Below are 12,550 nucleotides of genomic sequence, written 5' to 3'. Positions count from 1 at the left end.
TCCCCTCTCTGCGGCTGAGTCAACACTAACTTTTCTCCGAGCGCATACTTTCAGAGCTGCAGACGGCACAGTTCTGATCTTGAACATGTATGGTTACATTTTAGTCTGCTTTATTTATCATCCCATATGGCCCCATTTTTTTTTAAAGGGACAGAAAGTGCACAGCATGAAGCGTCTGAATAATGCAAGCTGCACCGTCCTCTTAAGTCCAGGGAGAGAGTGTTGTGCAGTTGTGGAAAGAACAGGAGCTGACAGGCCCGTACAGGAGGGAGGGTCATTATGAAATATTCATCTTATGGGCTGAGACTGACTTTAGTGGATGTGATGGACAGATGGGTTTCTGTATTTAAGTCTGGAGTGCAAGGCTTTTTTTTTTAGTGATTTACCAAGTGCATTGTCCTCACCGTGAGCTAAAATCAAACAGATTGTTGAGGAAGATTTATGGAGTGTTTAAAGCCAATGTGGAGTAGCACTTGCAGGATTAAACTATAAAATTTAGTTCTTCTCTCAGAAGATTAAGTTATGTTTTTATGCATTTTAATAGAGCAGGAATTGAAACAACAGGAATACCATCGCATTTATTATTATTTAGTCTTTTTTTTCAGAAGATGACAATTGGTCACAATAACCTTTTATTCTTTTCATTTTTTTGTGATTGAAAATCAGGAAGGTTCATTTATTCACTTTCCTTTGGCTTAGTCCCTCATTTATCATGGGTCACCACAGCGGAAATAACCGCCAACTCTTCCAGCATATGCAGCGGATGCCTTTCCAGCAGCAACCCAGTACTGAGAAACACCCATAAACTCCCACATTCACACTCTTTTAACACTACGGCCAATTTAGATCATCGCATATCACTGGACTGTGGGGGAAACCAGAGCACCCGGAGGAAACCCACATGAACAAGGGGAGAACATGCAAACTCCACATAGAAATGCCAACTGACCCAGCCGGGACTCAAACTAGTGACTATTTTGGCGACAGTGCTATCCACTGAGCCACCGTGCTTGCCTACGTTGGATATTCAACTATATATTCATGTAAAACATTATTGGTAATATGTAAAATTGAACTGTGTATAAGTGTTTCCCAGTACTGGGTTGCAGCTGGAAGGCCATCCCCTGTATAAAACATATGTTTGTATAAGTTGGCAGTTCATTCCGCTGTGGTGACCCCTGATGAATAAAGAGACTAAATCTATGGAAAAAGAATGGATGAATGATAAAATGTAAAACTGAATATGAGCATATGAAGTTGCTAATTTATGTATATACAGATCTAAAAGCGAGAGAGACTTCATTTAGTCTTAATCTGTATTGGTGATATTTTTATCCAAATATTAATAAAGAAATGTTGCCATTAAGAGCCTTTTTTGCAATAATATTTTTTTTGACATAATACCAATGTTTTACTTTCAGAACAGTTAAGAAAATTCATTCATTCATTCATTTTATTTTTGGTTTAGTCCCTTTATTAATCTGGGGTTGCCTCAGCGGAATGAACCGCCAACTTATCCAGCATATGTTTTACATAGCGTATGCCCTTTCAACTGCAACCCATCATTGGGAAACACCCATACACTCCCAATCACATTCAGACAATTTAGCCTACCCAATTCACCTATAGCGCATGTTTTTGGACTGTGAGGGAAACCTGAGCAACCAGAACATGCAGCACTCAGCCGCCACCAGCACCACCATGACGGATTAACCATCATTTTCATTCGCAACAAATGAAAACATTTGGTTTTTGACCTACTGTCATTGTTTAAATACACTAAAAGCTCTAAATAACCATATTTGTATTTGAAATTTTTAAGATATGTTGTCAGTTCATTAAATAAACAAAATAAATATTAGCCTGTTACTCATACCCATATCTATAATCCAGTAAGTCTAGAGAAACTGACCAAGTGGTCGTTTAAGTTTTTTTTTGACAACACTATACAGTTGAAGTCAGAATTATTTGCCCCCGGTTTATTTTTCCCCCAATTTCTGTTTAAAAAAGAGGAGATTTTTACAACACATTTCTAAACATAACAGTTTTAATAACTCATTTCTAGCAACTGATTTATTTTATCTTTGCCATGATGACAGTACATAATATTTGACCAGATATTTTTCAAGACACTTCTATACAGCTTAAAGTGACATTTAAAGGCTTAACTAGGTTAGTTAGGTTAACTAGGCAGGTTAGGGTAATTAGATAAGTTATTGTGTAACAATGGTTTGTTCTGTAGACAAGCGAAAAAATAATATTTTAAAGTATCTTAATCATTTTGACCTTAAAATGTTTTTTAAAAAATAAAAACTGTTTTTATTCTTGCCAAAATAAATCAAATAAGACATTCTCAAGAAGATAACATATTATCAGACATACTGTTAAAATTTCCTTGCTCTGTTAAACATAATTTGGAAAATTTAAAAAAGAAAAAAAAATTAGAGGGGGGCTAATAATTCAGTTTCAGTTTTCAAAAGCGTTATCATTACAGTGGTATGTAGAGAAGGTAAATCTTAACGTATGCGTACGCACTGGCCCACTTAAGCACCATCATGAGCGGCCCTTAACAGTCCCATGCATCAGTGAATCACTCCCCCGACTTCTGTTTAATATTTGATGAGATCAGTTCCTCTTGACTGGTTTTTCTGTGTTTCTGGAGTTCTACTTTGCAGTCTGTTCTGTGCGAGAGGTTTAAAAGGGCTCTGTGAAGTTCTGCTTGTGCCATCAGAAAAGTATGTTTCAAAAAGCTGTTTGTGCTTGATGGCAAGTCTCAAAAAAATGTCTTTAAAAAGCCATAAAAACAAGTTTCAAGTCTTTATTGGCACGGCAGCTTTCTAGGAACCAAAATGGAGAAATTGTTTTGAAGATTTGTGAATTTTGGAAAAGATCTATGATCGTTAATAAGTCTGTTCCTCAACCTACTGTTATTTTTTCATATGAAAATGCAGTATTGCATGTACCCTAAACAGTCTATAGGGAAGACCGGGGATGATTGTAACACAATTTTTCTTTAGCACCTAAAACTACCTTTTTTTTAGCTACATGACTGAAACTTTTAGGCAAAGTACCCACATTTGTCTACTACAAATGTCAACTATTTAAATTTCTTAAACTCTATCACAGACTTTGTGAGATGATGACAAATACAAAGTGGTCATTTGTTACAAGCTACCCCACTACTGGGTAGGTTGTAACACATACTGGGGTAAGTTGTAACAGGTAAACAAAATGTACAAAAACTAAGCGTACTACAAGTGATATGCCACAACAGTTTTATTGTAAATAAATGACTGCAACAATACAATAAATGTGAATATTGCAAGTGTATGTGCATCTTGTGTGTTTAAGCATGCAAATGTGCGTTTGTGTGTGCATGTCTGTACGTGCACATTATGTGTGTGTAAGTGTTTGTATACTTTTAAAACGCGTGTTTCAACCTACCTCCCACTGTCATCTATTGTTTAGCTAGCTGTATTAGCATGGTGCTTTAAAATTAGCAGGAGGTTGATACACCATTCTTTTCTACAGAAACTACAGTTTGACGTAATATAACTCATTTAACATCATCTACAATGGTAGAGGTACTAAACTAAATATTATCTTGCAATTTATTTTTACTTTCTTACCTCAGATTTTGATTTTCTGTTGTAGCTTCTAGAGAGATTGCAAGACTGATCTTCTTGTGTGATTGTTAAGAAAACCTGAGGAAACTGAAAATGTTACATGAACCCTATCTTATTCCTGATTCGTGGAACTGGTAGTGTTACAACTCTCCCTGTGTTTCAACTATACCCGGTCTCCCCTACACTGTTGAGATATAAAATGTGACTAAAAACAGGGTCTGCAAATTGCTTACTGATTTTTTTATGATATCATATTTTAAACTTTAGTTGATGTGTAATGTAGCTGAGGGAACATAAACAACATCTCTGAATGTAAAACGCTTGAAGTTCAATGCAAAGGGAGACCTTGGCTTTTACAGAGTTAGCTTTGCAAAGCCTACAGCGAATGAAGTTTGGTGACTACAAAAAAATACATCAATGAGATCACAACTTATGACTTAACTAACTAGAATTAACTAATTACTTTCAGCAGCTCTTGAGTAACCTAAAACTCAAAACAATACTTTCTGCACAATATTATAGATGCCTTAAATCTTACTGTAATGTAGGGAATGCTAAAAGAACATGAGTAACTGGAGTAACAAAAATCACAGCAAAATCAAAACAGTCTTTGCCAGATACAATTGTGATACTAATGTAATGTTAAAAGATCAAGTGCAATGCTAAAAATGAAACACTAAGCCAAACTTCCTTTTCACTCAGTTTTCACTATCTACAGTATATGATACTCATATGGTACTGAAAGATACTCGGCTTTTGAACAAGTGGACTTTATGTAAATGATGATCAAATTTTGGAGCGAACTGTAACTGTAATGCCATTTCACTAAATGTTTTGCAGTACTGATGAAATATTTCTTTGGATATCACCAAAGCTCTTAGCTGACTAACCGTTTCAAGGGTAAAATGAACAAATACAGCACACAGACTGTTTACATTAAGGCTCTAGCATTGCTAGCTCTGCTTCTGAATTACTGTAAAACATTAATTTGCCTAAAAGTGGGGTACACTGAAGTAAAGAGCTGTTAACATAGAGGTAGGTCTTTCATCAATTAAAAGGTTCCTGCACATTTTACAAGTCTGAAACTGTCCTTAATTTATGTATAATTTTCATTTAAAATAATAAAAAAAAATTGTTTTTATAGTTAGTCATGTTGTTTTTGTTATAATGTACTTTTATATAATCCTTTTAAATATACACTCACCGGCCACTTTATTAGGGTACACCTTACTAGTACTTGGTTGAAACCCCTTTTGCCTTCAGAATTGCCTTAATCCTTTATGGCATAGATTCAGCAAGGTACTGGAAATATTCCTCAGAGATTTTGCTCCATATTGACATGATAGCATGATGCAGTTGCTGCAGATGCACATCCATGATGCCAATCTCCTATTCCACCACATCGCAAAGGTGCTCTATTGGATTGAGTTCTGGTGACTGTGGAGGCCATTTGAGTACAGTGAACTCATTGTCATGTTCAAGAAAGCAGTCCGTGATGATTCGCGCTTTAAGAGATGGTGCGTTATCCTGCAGGAAGTAGCCATCAGAAGATGGGTACACTGGGGTCATAAAGGGATAGACATGGTCGGCAACAATACTCAGGTAGGCTTTGGTGTTGACACAATGCTCGATTTTTACTAATGGTCCAAAAATGTGCCAAGAAAATATCCCCTACACTATTACACTACCACCTCCAACCTAAACCATCCATGCTTTCATGTTGTTGACACCAAATTCTGACCATCCTACCATCTGAAAGTCGCAGCAGAAATCAAGACTTATCAGACAAGGCAACGTTTCTCCAACCTTCTATTGTCCAATTTTGGTAAGCCTGTGTGAATTGTAGCCTCAGTTTTTGTTCTTGTCTGATAGGAGTGGCACTCAGTGTGGTCTTCTGCTGCTGTAGCTCATCCGCCTCAAGGTTGGACGTGTTGTGCATTCAGAGATGCACTTCTGCATTACTCGGTTGTAACAAGTGGACATTTGAGTTATTGTTGCCTTTCTATCAGCTCGAACCAGTCTGGCCATTCCCCTCTAACCTCTGGCATCAACAAGAGGTGAACTGCCACAGAACTGCCGCTCACTGAATACTTTGTCTTTTTCGGATCATACTCTATGAAGAATAGAGATGGTTGTGTGTGAAAATCCCAGTAGATCAGCAGTGTCTGAAAAACTCAGACCAGCCCAGACCATACTTGTTTGTTCCTTCCTTCTACCTACCTTTCTTCCTTCCTTTCTTTTTTTCCTTCTTCTTTTAATGTGTGTACATTTTTGGACTTTACCCATGTTTTATTTCTACTGCATGGAATACAAAATGTTTAAACCTCGATATCAAAACTACTCAGAATGCAATGGTCAGAACCCAACAGTTGAATAATTCCAAACAGGCGATTTGTCTGAACACACAGTAGCTCACGTTTGCTTCTCACAGTATGAGCTAAGCCCAATTATTTGAGATCCAGCACTGAAGAGCCTCGCTGGGAGTTTGTCGTAATTTGTCCTGTTTGGCAGCCAGTCTAGGCACGAGGAACAGGGCCAAATTTTGATGTTCCCATCTAGTTTCCAGAGTATTTACAATTTCAGCTCTTGGTTTTTACATTATACGTCGTCTTCACAAAATGTTCTTTTTTTAACAAACAGCCATCCATGTCCGACAACAGTTTGGCTGGGATTACATTTCCCAAATGCATGGAATGTTTATGTAAGACAGCGTCAAAACTCCAGAGTTCCAGGATATCAGATCTTAATTTGTCTCTCTGGGAATGTGTTGCCCTTTGTTTTAACTGCATAACCTTTCATGTGCACATTTCCAAATTTAAACAGGAAACATGGGATTGCTTGTGAAAACATGAGGGAGGACATAAAACAAATAGCTTTCAAATCAAGAAGATGTAGTAATTTTTAGCTAAGATGTGAACGACAGGAAAAAATGACATTTTAAATATATTATATTTGCTTGGAACTATCAAAACATTAGTAATAATTTGTGGTAACTTAATCGAGTTGTTTGTTTTATTATATATAAGAAAAGACAGATAGAGGAAATGACAGATTAACACAAGAGCTTTTGTCAACTCTCTTGGACTGTGTTCAAGAAAATACTGATGCAAGAGAAAGCTAAAGGACATACTAATATCCTTCGGTCAAAAGGGCTCATTGCTTTGGGACGCAAAAGAGGTCATCAAGAAGTAAACAGGAAAAGGACTGTATTGATGCAAACAGAGCTTACCCTAATTTTCTCTGTGTTTGTTTTATTCAGCTCTGCATCAACAATTATTGCAGAGATTCTACCCCAATGGTTTGTTTTTCTAGTCGCAAAAATGTCCCCCTGATTTTAAAGCAATGAACTGTGCTGACTTGTGTTTTTTTGGTGCGTGGTGTTTGTATGTCATCAGACTTAAAATGGATGAAGATGTTTTCTAAGGCTGAGAAGTCTGTTACAACGAGAAGATGTACATTTATTGACTAGTGACAAGTGTGAAAGTGAAGACTTGAATATTTTGGAGAAATCTATTTATAGGCATGCAATCTTGCGGTATTAATGCATCATCATTAATCTGAATCTAAGAGTGTGTTCACACTAGTACTTTGATTATCTTGGTTTGTTTGCTCCAGATCAACAAACAGAAAATGCAGGTTCACTTACTTACAATATATTTGCCTAAATACTGTCAATAAATTTAACAGTTATATATAAATCAGTTCTGAGAAGCAGATTAATCACATTTTTGTTATACACATATAATTTGCAGAGTAATTCTATTCTCCATCTAAATAGGTTGCATTTATCAGTTGATCAGATGATCATATTTGATTAACATTGTTTAATTCAATTCACCTTTATTTGTATAGCGCTTTTACAATGTAGATTGTGTCAAAACAGCTTTACAAAAAAATCATAAACTGATAAAAGTTCATAAATTGAAACAGTTTAGTTCAGTTTTCAGAGTTAAAGTTCAGTTCAGTTTAGCTCAGTTCATTGTGGTTTAATAATCACTAATGAGAGTCCAAACACTGAAGAGCAAATCCATTGATGCGCAGCTCTACAGATCTCGAACCATGCAAGCCAGTGGCGACAACAGCGAAGAAAAAAACTTCACCAATTGGCAAAAGTGAAGAATTAAAAAACCTCGAGAGAAACCAGGCTCAGTTGGGCATGACCATTTCTCCACTGACCAAACGTCTTGTGCAGAGCTGCAGTCTAGGCGCCGGAGGCTGGAAGCTGGACCTCAGCGAAGACTTGTCTGTCCCTGGAGCATCGCAGAAATCAGTCTCATGCTCTCCACTCCTCCATGACCACCACAGTAGCTGCTCAGGATACGGCCTGGTCCAGAATTACGGAAACCTTGTGATCATCTCGTCGCTGGTCTTGGATTAATCAGTGGCACTGCATAGTCTGAGGGCCTAGGCATGAGTATTCCCAGGTGGAAATAGAGAATGAAGAGAATAATTAGCATAGCTGCTGTTCATTGTGTATATAAACAAGATGAAGAAACCTGTGTGGAGCACATTCATGCATCATACCGCTAAGTGATGTACTGAGTGTATGCTTTAGTAAAAAGATAAGTCTTTAATCTAGTTATGAATTGAGAGAGTGTATCAGAGCCTCGGATCTTATCAGGAGGCTATTCCAGAGTTTAGGAGCCAGTTTAGTTAACAGAGCATTAATCCAGCCTAGAAGTCATAAAAGCATGAACTAGCTTTTCTGCATCTGAGATGGACAGCATACTTCATAACTTAGCGATATTTCCCAGATGAAAGAATGGAGTTTTAGTGATATGGAATATATAATTTTCAAAAGTTAGATTGCTGTCTAATATGACACCTAGATTCTTTATAGTAGAGCTAGCACTAACTTTGTATCCCTCTAATTGTAGATCGAGTTGTGAGATCTGCTGTGTACAAGATTTAGGCCCAATATGTAATAATTCTGTTTTGTCTGAGTTTAAGAGAAGAAAATTGTTGGTCATCCAGTCTTTAACGTTTTTAATACACTCATTTAGCTTAGACAGTCTAGACATCTCATCAGGTTTAGATTGTAAATATACAATTGAGTATCATCTGCATAGCAGTGAAAGCTGATCCCATGTCTTCTAATAATGTCTCCCAGGGGTAGCATGTAAATTGTAAACAGCAAAGGGTCTAAAACTGATCCTTGAGGCACCCCAAAGATTACTGGGCTGACTTGTGAAGGCTGTTCAATAATATTTACAAACTGGTAAGGGTCAGTTAAGTATGACTTTAACCATTTTAAAGCCTGTCCCTGGACACCCGTAGACTTTAAGCGATTTATGAGGATATTGTGGTCAATGGTGTCAAATGCGGCACTAAGATCGAGTAAAACTAGCGAGATGCACCCTTGGTTAGCAGCTAAGAGTAGATCGTTGGTTATTTTCACTAATGCAGTTTCTGTACTGTGATGAGCTCTGAAACCTGAATGAAAAACTTCAAAAGCATTGTTTGTCTGTGGAAAAAAAGCATAATTGGGCAGAAACAACTTTTTCTAGTATTTTAGACATAAATGGAAGATTTGAAATAGGCCTATAATTAGCTAAGTTGTTGGGGTCAAGTTGTGGTTTCCTAATAATAGGTTTAATAACAGCTAGCTTGTACGGAATTGGAACATGGCCTAAAGATAAAGAAGAGTTTATAACGTTAAGAAGAGGTTCTCCAATAACAGGTAGCAATTCTTTCAGTAATTTTGTTGGAATTGGGTCCAACATACACATAGTTGGTTCTAGCTCTTCTCGTTCTATGATTTTGAAGAGTCTGGGTTATTTTGATTCAGTAGAATGTTTACTGGATCTGAAGTATAAGGCGGTGCAGAAAGTTTAACGTCGTCTATTTTGTCTAAAGCCTTCTATTTTATCAGTGAAAAAATTAATGAAGTCATCACTACTAATTTGCCGTGGAACATTTTGTTTCAAAGATGGCCAATTATTTGTTAATTTAGCAATGGTGTTAAATAAAAATCTAGGATTGTTAGGATTATTTTCTATCAGTTTGCGGAGGTGCTCAGCCCTGGCAGATTTTAGAGCCCTCCTATAGCTGGACATACTGTCTTTGCACTCAATTCTAAAGACCTCTGTTTTTTCCATTTACGTTCCAGGGCACGGGTTGCTGTTTTGAGTGTGCGAGTATGACTATTATACCATGATGTAGTTTTATTCTCCCTAACCTTTTTTAATTTTTTGGGTGCCACAGTATTTAGTGTGCTAGTTAAGATGGCATCCATACTGCTGGTTGCTACATCAAGGTCATTTGCGTTAGAGAAAGATCAGGTAAGTTATTTGTGAATTTATCTTTGGTGGAAGGAACGATAGTTCTACTATGGCAATATATCGGAGCGGATCTGCTAATTTCAGGTAAACACAGCTTATATAGTAAGAGGTAGTGGTCTGTAATATCATTACTTTGTGGTATAATGTCTACGTCAATGACCTCAATTCCATAAGACAGAATTAGATCTAATGTATGCTTTAAGCGATGGGTTGGACCAACAATGTTTTGCTTTATCCCAAGTGAATGTAGTAAAAAACACGAGCCCTAATGTGTCGTTAGCGCCGTCTATGTGGATGTTAAAGTCTGCTAAAATTAGTATTTTATCAGTTTTAACTAGTAAGTCAGAAATAAAATCAGAAAACTCTTTAAGAAAATTGACATAGGGTCCTGGGGTCTATATATGGTGATTAAAGCGAGAGATAACATGGGTTTTTGCATAGTATCTGGAAGCTGAACATTAAGCGCTAATAATTCAAAAGAGTTAACCATAAGTCCATTTCTCTGATTAACATTAAGGAAATCACTAAAGATTGATGCAACTCCACCACCACGACCAGTTTGACGAGCCTCATGTTTATATAAGAATCCTGGAGGAGTTGCTTCATTTAAACTAATATAGTCATTTAGTTTCAGCCAGGTTTCAGTGAGACAGAGTGCATTAAGATTGTCATCTGTTATTATTTCATTTATGATAAGTGCTTTAGGTGCTAGTGACCTGATGTTTAGGAGACCGAGCTTTACAATGTTCATATTTTCACTTTTCTGGTTTTATTCTTAATAGATTTTTTCTGGAGCACACAGTGCATTTATTTCTTGATCTAATAAGACAAGGAACAGACACAGTCTCTATGGGGTTAGCCAGATATTGCTACTGTTAATTAAGTGGGATGAACGAGAGTCTATATGGCTAAAATGGGAATTTTGTGAATTTTTACTTACTAGTCAGATAGAACGAAGCATCCTGGAGATGTCCAGCTCGACTGGGGTGCAGGCCGTCAGCACGAAAAAGCCTAGGACGCTCCCAGAAAATATTCCAGTTATTGGCAAAGAGCAATTTCTGTTCTTTACACCATGTTAATAGCCATTCTAGTTTAGTAAGTCTACTGAACCTTTCATTTCCTCTGTGGTAGGAAGCGGTGCAGAAATGATTAACACTATTTTCCTTCAACCTGCAGTCACTACTTTATTTTGTCTTGTCTATGGGGATTGGATTAAGTAGAAAAATCAGTCCTGTGATTCCTGTGCAATCAAATCGCATGCAGAAAGTATATCACATCATACTGAACAACCTCAAGACTCAAGACATGGGCGCTTTATAAATGCAGCAGACCTCTTAAAAGCATTAAAAATATCCAAAAGATGTCCAAAGTCTTACTTGCAATAACCCAGGTACTTTTCATAGATTGCATGTCACAAATGAGAAAATAAAGTAAATTAATTATATTAAATTAATTATAATTATACAAATTACAGTGATTTTTAATAGTATTAAGTCAAGTAAATTAAATTAAATTCATTATTGAGCAATTAAATTTGAATATAATTTCAATGGCGTTATTAGTAATTAATAATTTTTTAAGTAACTTACTCAACACTGGTGCATACGTAGGCATTGGTATTTTATCAGTTGAGAACTCATGAAGAGATTATAAAGTGCAGTGTGAAAGAGTCTAAACAGCTATCTGTCAGACACACGCAAACTTAGATCTGCACACATAGAGAGACGTGTTTCAGACACCTGCATTGAACTGTAATGGGCGAACTTGCAACATTGACCGGAAAAATGAGTATGCTTGAGCACTATTCCTCTTTAGAGTTGCACCTTGTGACATCTTGTCGTGTAGGGATCGTTTAGAATGTTGTATTCATTCAGTTGAACTGCACCAGAGTCTGAATGTGGACAGAGACTCATCTTTTCAACCATCTCAGTCACCAATAACATTACACCAAAGTTTGCTTTAATCAGAACAAAAATGCCAAGTGAACACCCTAAATCTCATTTAAGTCTTCAGTTATGCACACAAAGAGATAAAGACTCTTCAAAGATGATGTTTTTCCTTCAATAGGACTTGAGCTGAGAGAAGGAGAGCTGGAGTTAATGGTGGATCCGCAGTGAGGCACAGAGGACACAGGGAACACAAGCTAAGTGCTGTGGAGCTCTGTGATGCTGATGTGATGGGACGGGCCCAGTGAGCTGTGAGGAGGAGGAGTGTGGATTGAGGTGGCTTTTGGGACAATGGGCCTGCTCTTCTCCAATAAAACATGAAGGCCTCATCGCAGCATTCTGGCCCCACTGTACAGTCTTTGTGTTGGAGACCCACCACTAACAAGTAGATGACACGAAATGGGATGCCGATTAACAATTTGGCCAGAATTGGCATATACATGTCAGCTTTATAATAATATATGTAGTTAATTTCATGAATGATCATTTATAAAGTATTACTTTTTAAAAATAAAGGTTCCAAAAGAGGACTTTTATCAAAGTGGAACCATTTTAGGCCATATTCTAGTGTGAAGAACATTTTAACAATCTAAAGAATCTTTCTTTAGTATTTTGATAGTATTTGTTTTTCTGTGTGGGGTGTAAATATAGCTTAAGTAAAACTCTTAAATATTAAATATAAAAGTTTTAAAAGGGG

This window comes from Danio rerio, chromosome 7 (genome assembly GCF_052040795.2).
Source record: "Danio rerio strain M-AB ecotype USA chromosome 7, GRCz13ab, whole genome shotgun sequence".
Taxonomy (NCBI): Eukaryota; Metazoa; Chordata; class Actinopteri; order Cypriniformes; family Danionidae; genus Danio; species Danio rerio.
Note: the sequence above shows the minus strand (reverse complement) of the source record.